At 55.7% G+C, this 5717-nt stretch overlaps 1 protein-coding gene across 1 annotated transcript in view; it reads right to left on the bottom strand.

Annotated features, from left to right (window-relative positions):
• The window catches only part of ARHGEF2 (Rho/Rac guanine nucleotide exchange factor 2), a gene marked incomplete in the record, with an annotated part of 107371 nt that extends 106583 nt beyond the window's left edge, over positions 1-788 (bottom strand). The window contains 1 exon segment of the mRNA XM_027774480.1: positions 572-788.
• Between the last annotated feature and the right edge of the window lie 4929 nt (positions 789-5717).

The raw sequence follows: 5717 nt of genomic DNA on the forward strand, positions 1-5717 counted from the left end.
TAGGAATGGTGCTTAAAAGAAATAATCTCACAAAAAAAAAAAAAAAAAAAAAGAGTAGCTGAGTCTCAAAATCCTAGGAAGGGAAGAGAAGAGATCAAGAAGTGGACATCGAGGCGCACTGCCTGACAACCAGTCATTCTGCAACAAGTCTGGGGGAAGAAGGAAAGTTGAGACCCCAAAACACCATTTCCTAAATATCATCTGGAGCTTACGGGGGAAGAGCCTCAACCCATAAAGAGTGCCCACACCCGTCCTTCCCTGGAAACAGACTTTATCAGTCCTCTGTTACAAATGAAGGACCAGGCAGCGGATCACTGAAGTTACTCGCTCAAGAGGGAGAGGAGTTTTCAAAGCTGATCCGTCACACCATGGAGCCCGAGTTCTTTTCTGAAACCAGAACACAGGCTCCCAAGAAGGCAAGTGGCTGGCTTTGAAAGAGATCTGGCAACACCACGATCCACCCTCCACCTCCACCTCCCTGACCTCAACCAAAGAAAGGAAGTAACTTCCAAAAGAAATTAGACAGGGGCTCCAAAGAAGTTCAATTTGCCCTTCCTCCTGCCTCTCTTACCTTGGGAATCTGAACGAGGTGAGAGGGGCAGGCAGGGCCCTGGGTGTGTTTGCTGCCAGCAAACAGCGGGGTGGGACTGCGGATGGCACCCAAGAGCAGAGCAGCCCAGACAGGCAGCTGAGACCGGCTGGTTGACTGCCGGCACCTCGGCGGCCCTGCGAGGCTCCCCTGCACTGGCTCTGGGGTCCCGAACCTCTCTGGAGAAGACCTGAAAGAACCAGATCATAAAGACTGGGGAGGAAGGGAGAGGCCAGATGACACGTCTGCTGGTTTCTCCTCTCTGTCTCCAGGCCCTGGGGACAGGGTCATAGAAAACCCTTTGATGGTTCAAAATTTAACCTACTGTTTCTTCTCCCATAGAAGTAAACCATTAATCCAGAGGGCTAAAGCTGCACTCACCTTGGCCTCAGTTAAAGAAGGCCCCGGCCGGCCGCAGCCCCTCCTCCCCTGCTCCCTACCGTCTGCTCTCTTACCCCTCCTGCATCACCGTCACCAGGACTGAGCTGAACACTGGTGTCCTGGAACTCACGCTTGCTCGTACTCTGACTTTCCCATCAGCTTCCAGACAGCAGGGATGCAGTTCCAAAAGGGAAAGGGAAGGGAAAGGACCTAGAGGATTCATTCAGCAAACAGGACGTTGGTATCTGCCAAGCGTGAGGCACAGAGAAGGGGACCCAGGGGACCTACACGCATGTGCAGTGGTGGGACCCGGGGACCACCCCGAGTGAGGCTGGCATGGGAAAGCCACCTGCTCGGATCAGCTTCCGAGGGGACCCTTGAGAGGTCCCCGTCTGCTCCCCGGGTCCTTGGGGCACAACTCCCAATCTTGTTGTTAGAACTTCATTCCAGAAGTTCAAAGCTAGAAAGGCAGTCGAGCTTCCCCAGCCCCCTAATTTAACCACTCCCCCATTCTACTAAGTCACCCGGTAGGCATCCCCAGTCACACCCTATGTCTCCTCGGTATGCCAGGCTCACAAATCCTGCAGGAATTCTGCTGCTTTGGGCTTCCAAAGTGTGGCCACCTGTTTGGGTTTTGTCTGTTTGAAATTGGTTTGCAGATTTAACTTGGGGACCTTGCCCTCTTCCTTCCTGCCCGGCTTTAGGCTCTATGCTTGCTCCCAGGGTTCAGGTGCTTTACTGGCCCGTGGCTGCTGGAGGACAGGAAAGCAGAGGGGCAGACCAGCGAGTCCTCCTCTGCCTTCTGCCAGGTTCTTGGCATGTCTTCTGGGTGCCATGCCAGAAGGGTGGGGCGAGAGAGGTTCTGCGGTTCAGAGGGACACACCTGAGGAGACTTTGGTCACTGTTCCAGGAAATTAACCCACCGGATCCCAGGGAACTGCTGGAGGTCATAGGCAGAGCAGGGAACCCCAAATCTGATGGATGGGGGAGTGTGGACTCTGGAAGTCCTGGCTCTCGGGCATGGGTTGGTGACCACCTCTCATGAACGTCCCGAGATTAAGTAACACTAGGCACAAGAGGAAAGGGACCTGGATGAACGGGGGTCAGGGTTCTGCTGCCACAGAGTCATCCATCGTTGGTGTCCAGACTCCCAAATAAGAGAAAGAGCCCAAACGACAACATGGGGGCTTCGGCGTCAGATGAACCGCGTCTGCGCCCCAGCCCCACATTTCCCTCCGGGTGACACGGGTTAGTCATTTAACTTCTCCTTCCCTTATTGCTAATACAGGAATTACGGTCCGTCAGCCCCATCGGATTATGAGGATTAAGAAAGATACATATAAAGGGTTGGCATCATTTGTCACACAAGTCATCGGAGTTAATGCACTGTTGACCGTTAGAGTGATTCCTTACTCGCACCCTTGGACACACACACACACGCTCCCTTCATTAAACATGTGAGCTGAACGCAGAAGGCTGGTTGCAGCAGCTACAGATTGTTCTGCCACTTCCTGGGGGTACTGAGGGGTTCCTGGAGACCCCTGCTTCCAGGGGAATGCCCTTCCTTGGGTAAGGACCCAGGAATGGGAAGAGAGAAACTCACCAGATCTGAGCGATATCCCAAAGGTGGGGGACCTGTTCCTGCCCTCAGTTGGTGACTTCAGTAGAGAAAAACCTCCTGCTTCAGGTGGCCCCTGTGAGACCTCAGTCCGGCACCTCAGTGGGGTGCCTCTCCCTTGGTCTTTTAGGAAGACTGCTCATGGTCCAGAAGTGTGCATGGGAGACCGCGGGGACCGTTCCAGTCCAGACCAGCTGCCTGCCAACGACTCTCGCCCTTCCCTTCCCTTCCCCGCCCAACTTCAAACACTCTAGACAGTGCGGGCCAGCCTTTAACCCCTTCGATGGCACCGGCGGTCCCAAGGACTCCTGGTCCCCGTCCTCAGCATTCCCCTGAACACAGGGCAGCCACGGGATTCAGGCTCAGGTGGAAACAGGTGCAGCAGGGCAAGCTGGGGTCACAGTGAGGGAAGAGATGGAGGAAGCTGGGGTCCTGGAGAACTTTCACCCTCCCTCCTGCAGGGACAGGGAGACACTGGGGAGAGAGAAGAATATCTCAAGGAACTAGCCAAGCCGACAGCTGGAAACCTACTTAACTGCAAGGTCCTAAGGGGCGGGCGAGGTCCTTGGCCCTCTCTCAGATCTGACTTTAAACCCTTGGCCTTTCCCTTTAAGGGGCAGGTTACAGCAGGGAAGAGGAAAGGTTGTATTTTTTTGTGATGAAAGTACAGGGAGGAGACACATCTGAGGAGGGCCTAGCTCTGGCCAACAGGAACAGAGGTGACCAGGCAACTCGGCAGCAGGACTGGCCTTGTTGTGGATACGGCGGTGGCAGGATATCTGCTGGCTCCCCCACCCCTCCCTGATAACAGCGTCTCAGGGGGCTGACTCACCCTCCTGCTCCTGGGCAGACTGGACTTGCTGAGGTCATGGGAGCCCTCCCCGCTGACAGGTCCCAAAGTGTTGGAGATGGTGGCTGGCTCTGCCCCTCAGCAGTCACGGGGCGTCCCGGTCCCCTCGGTAAATGGGATGCTCGGTGAGTGTGTGCGGACAGTGGGTCGTTACTCAGGAAATGAAGCACCTCTCGCTGGGGGCCTTGGAGAAGCCTCTTCACTCTGTCTTCCCTGACCTAGTAAACGAGAGGATGGGGTAGGGCGTCCGTGGTCCACCCTGGCTCCACTCTCACTCCGGGGGACAGGGAGAGGGCAGCTGCTGTGGTTCCAGACACAGAACTGCACATTTGTTCCTTCCTGGCTGGTAGGAAAGCCGCGCGAGGACCAAGTGGCAGTGGTTATTTCTCACTTGGTAAGAACACAGGGGAAACGCCCCCCCCCCAATCTTCCTGGTGAAGGGTCCTAAGAAGGCCTCTAACTGGGGCCAGCAGTTAGCATAGTGGTTATGTCGCTGGACTCCCATGTAGCTAACTGCAGTTCGAGTCCCGGACCTGGTGGCTTTGAACTCACGCCGGGCGCGTGTGCATGTGTGCCCAAGATCCCGGGAGGAGAATGGAGGAGAAGGGATTGTGGCGTGGCCATCCCCCCTCAGGGGGGAGCAGGAATTTCTCGCTTTCTGTCTCTCTGTTTCTCCCTGTCTGTCTGGTGAGCGCATGAGCCCTGTAGCAAAAAAACTCCAAAAAAAAAAAAAACAATAAAGGCCTCTAATTAAACAATCTCATGAAATGACTCCTCTAAACAGTCTTGGGACTGTGCAGATGACAGGGAGTGACTTCTCCGAGCTCACGCAGCCCTCCTGGCTGTGGCCGCCCTCAGGCTGCTCTCCCCGGGGGTGCGGAGTAAGCCACAGTAACTTCCCAGCCTCCCACTGGATCGCCACTGCCCCTGCTGTGTGGAAGTTCTCACACCTGTTTGCCATCTATTTTTCTTCAGACGGGGCCCCAAAGTCCAGTATGTGAAGGGGTGGAAATTGGGGCGACTGGCTCCTGGTACCGGGGCTGGGTGTGCGTGTGGGCAGATGCCAGCTGAGTGTGGACAACGTGGGAGGGGCAGAGGGCTGGCCTCCCGGGCGGAGGGGAGCGGGACCACGTTGGCAGCTGGCTGATGATGTGTACTGCCTTTCTGGGAGGAGCCTCTTTTGGGGTCCCCAGTCTGCAGGAAGGACCTATGATAGGGGATTACTCTCCCTCTCCCCTCAGACCTGCACCATTGGGGTTCACACCTTCCTAGGGGCGGGTGGCAGTTAGAGTGGAGGACTCCCTCAGCTGTTCAGCCACCTCCTACTGAATTACAAGAGGTTAAGAGGGCTCAATCCTAAAGCCAGCAATTCCAGCCAAGCCTCTGCCTGTGGATTTTACAGGCTCTTACACTCTCCAGCACCACTCCTCGAGGGAGGTTCAAATTCCTGCCCAACTCCAAGGAAGGTGATCTCCCAAGAGCTGAAGCATCTGGCTTTGGCCTCCTTTCAAGGCCCCTGTGACTTCAACAGCCTCCACAATGCCTCCCTTGTCACCTGTGTCGGGCCTGGGTTTCCCTCCTGGTCCCCTTCTCCGTAGCCGGGACCAGGGCAAAAGGCTGAGTTCTGAAGGAGAGGACAACGAGGGCTCTCCCAGGCTTTGGGGAAGGACTACCTCCCAGCGCTCAGAGGGAGGAGGAAATCTCTATCACCTTCCAGAGAGACCACCTTGACCCCATCCTCAACCAGAACCCCTCCTCCTGCTGGTTAACTCATTAGCTTTTCAGCAGTGATTACAAAGATGGAAAATAGAGCTCCCTCCTCCAGATGCGAACATGTCATCGTCAGAGAGCAAGATACCTATGGAAGCCCCCTCTCCCTACACTGTTCTCAGCCCCAAGCCTCTCACCCATTGCCCCCTTCCCCCCATTCTCTCGAGCACATCCCAGGTTTCCACCAAGAACACAATGAACAAAAGCAAATGCACAAACCGTCCTTGCCCTCTGACCTGGCCAGTCCTGGGGTGTTGGAGCTGCAGGCCCTGAAAGAGGGATGTGAGCTGGCGGAGGGCTACTCCGTTGGGAGCCTCCCGTTGTCTCCAGGTCCTTTTCATCTTCCTGAAGCCCAGAGCTTCAACTGCTGGGTCAAGGAAAGGTTAAACCGGTTGGGCAGGGGAGCCCCAGGAAGCAGAATCTCAACTGGGAAACTCGGTGGCAGGAACAAAGCCTGTGTTTGTTGCGTTTCCCTCCAGCCTGGGAGGCTGTCCTCGGACCACGGCATT

The sequence above is a fragment of the Tupaia chinensis genome, unplaced genomic scaffold, assembly GCF_000334495.1.
Source record: "Tupaia chinensis unplaced genomic scaffold, TupChi_1.0 Scaffold000438_1, whole genome shotgun sequence".
NCBI classification, from domain to species: domain Eukaryota; kingdom Metazoa; phylum Chordata; class Mammalia; order Scandentia; family Tupaiidae; genus Tupaia; species Tupaia belangeri.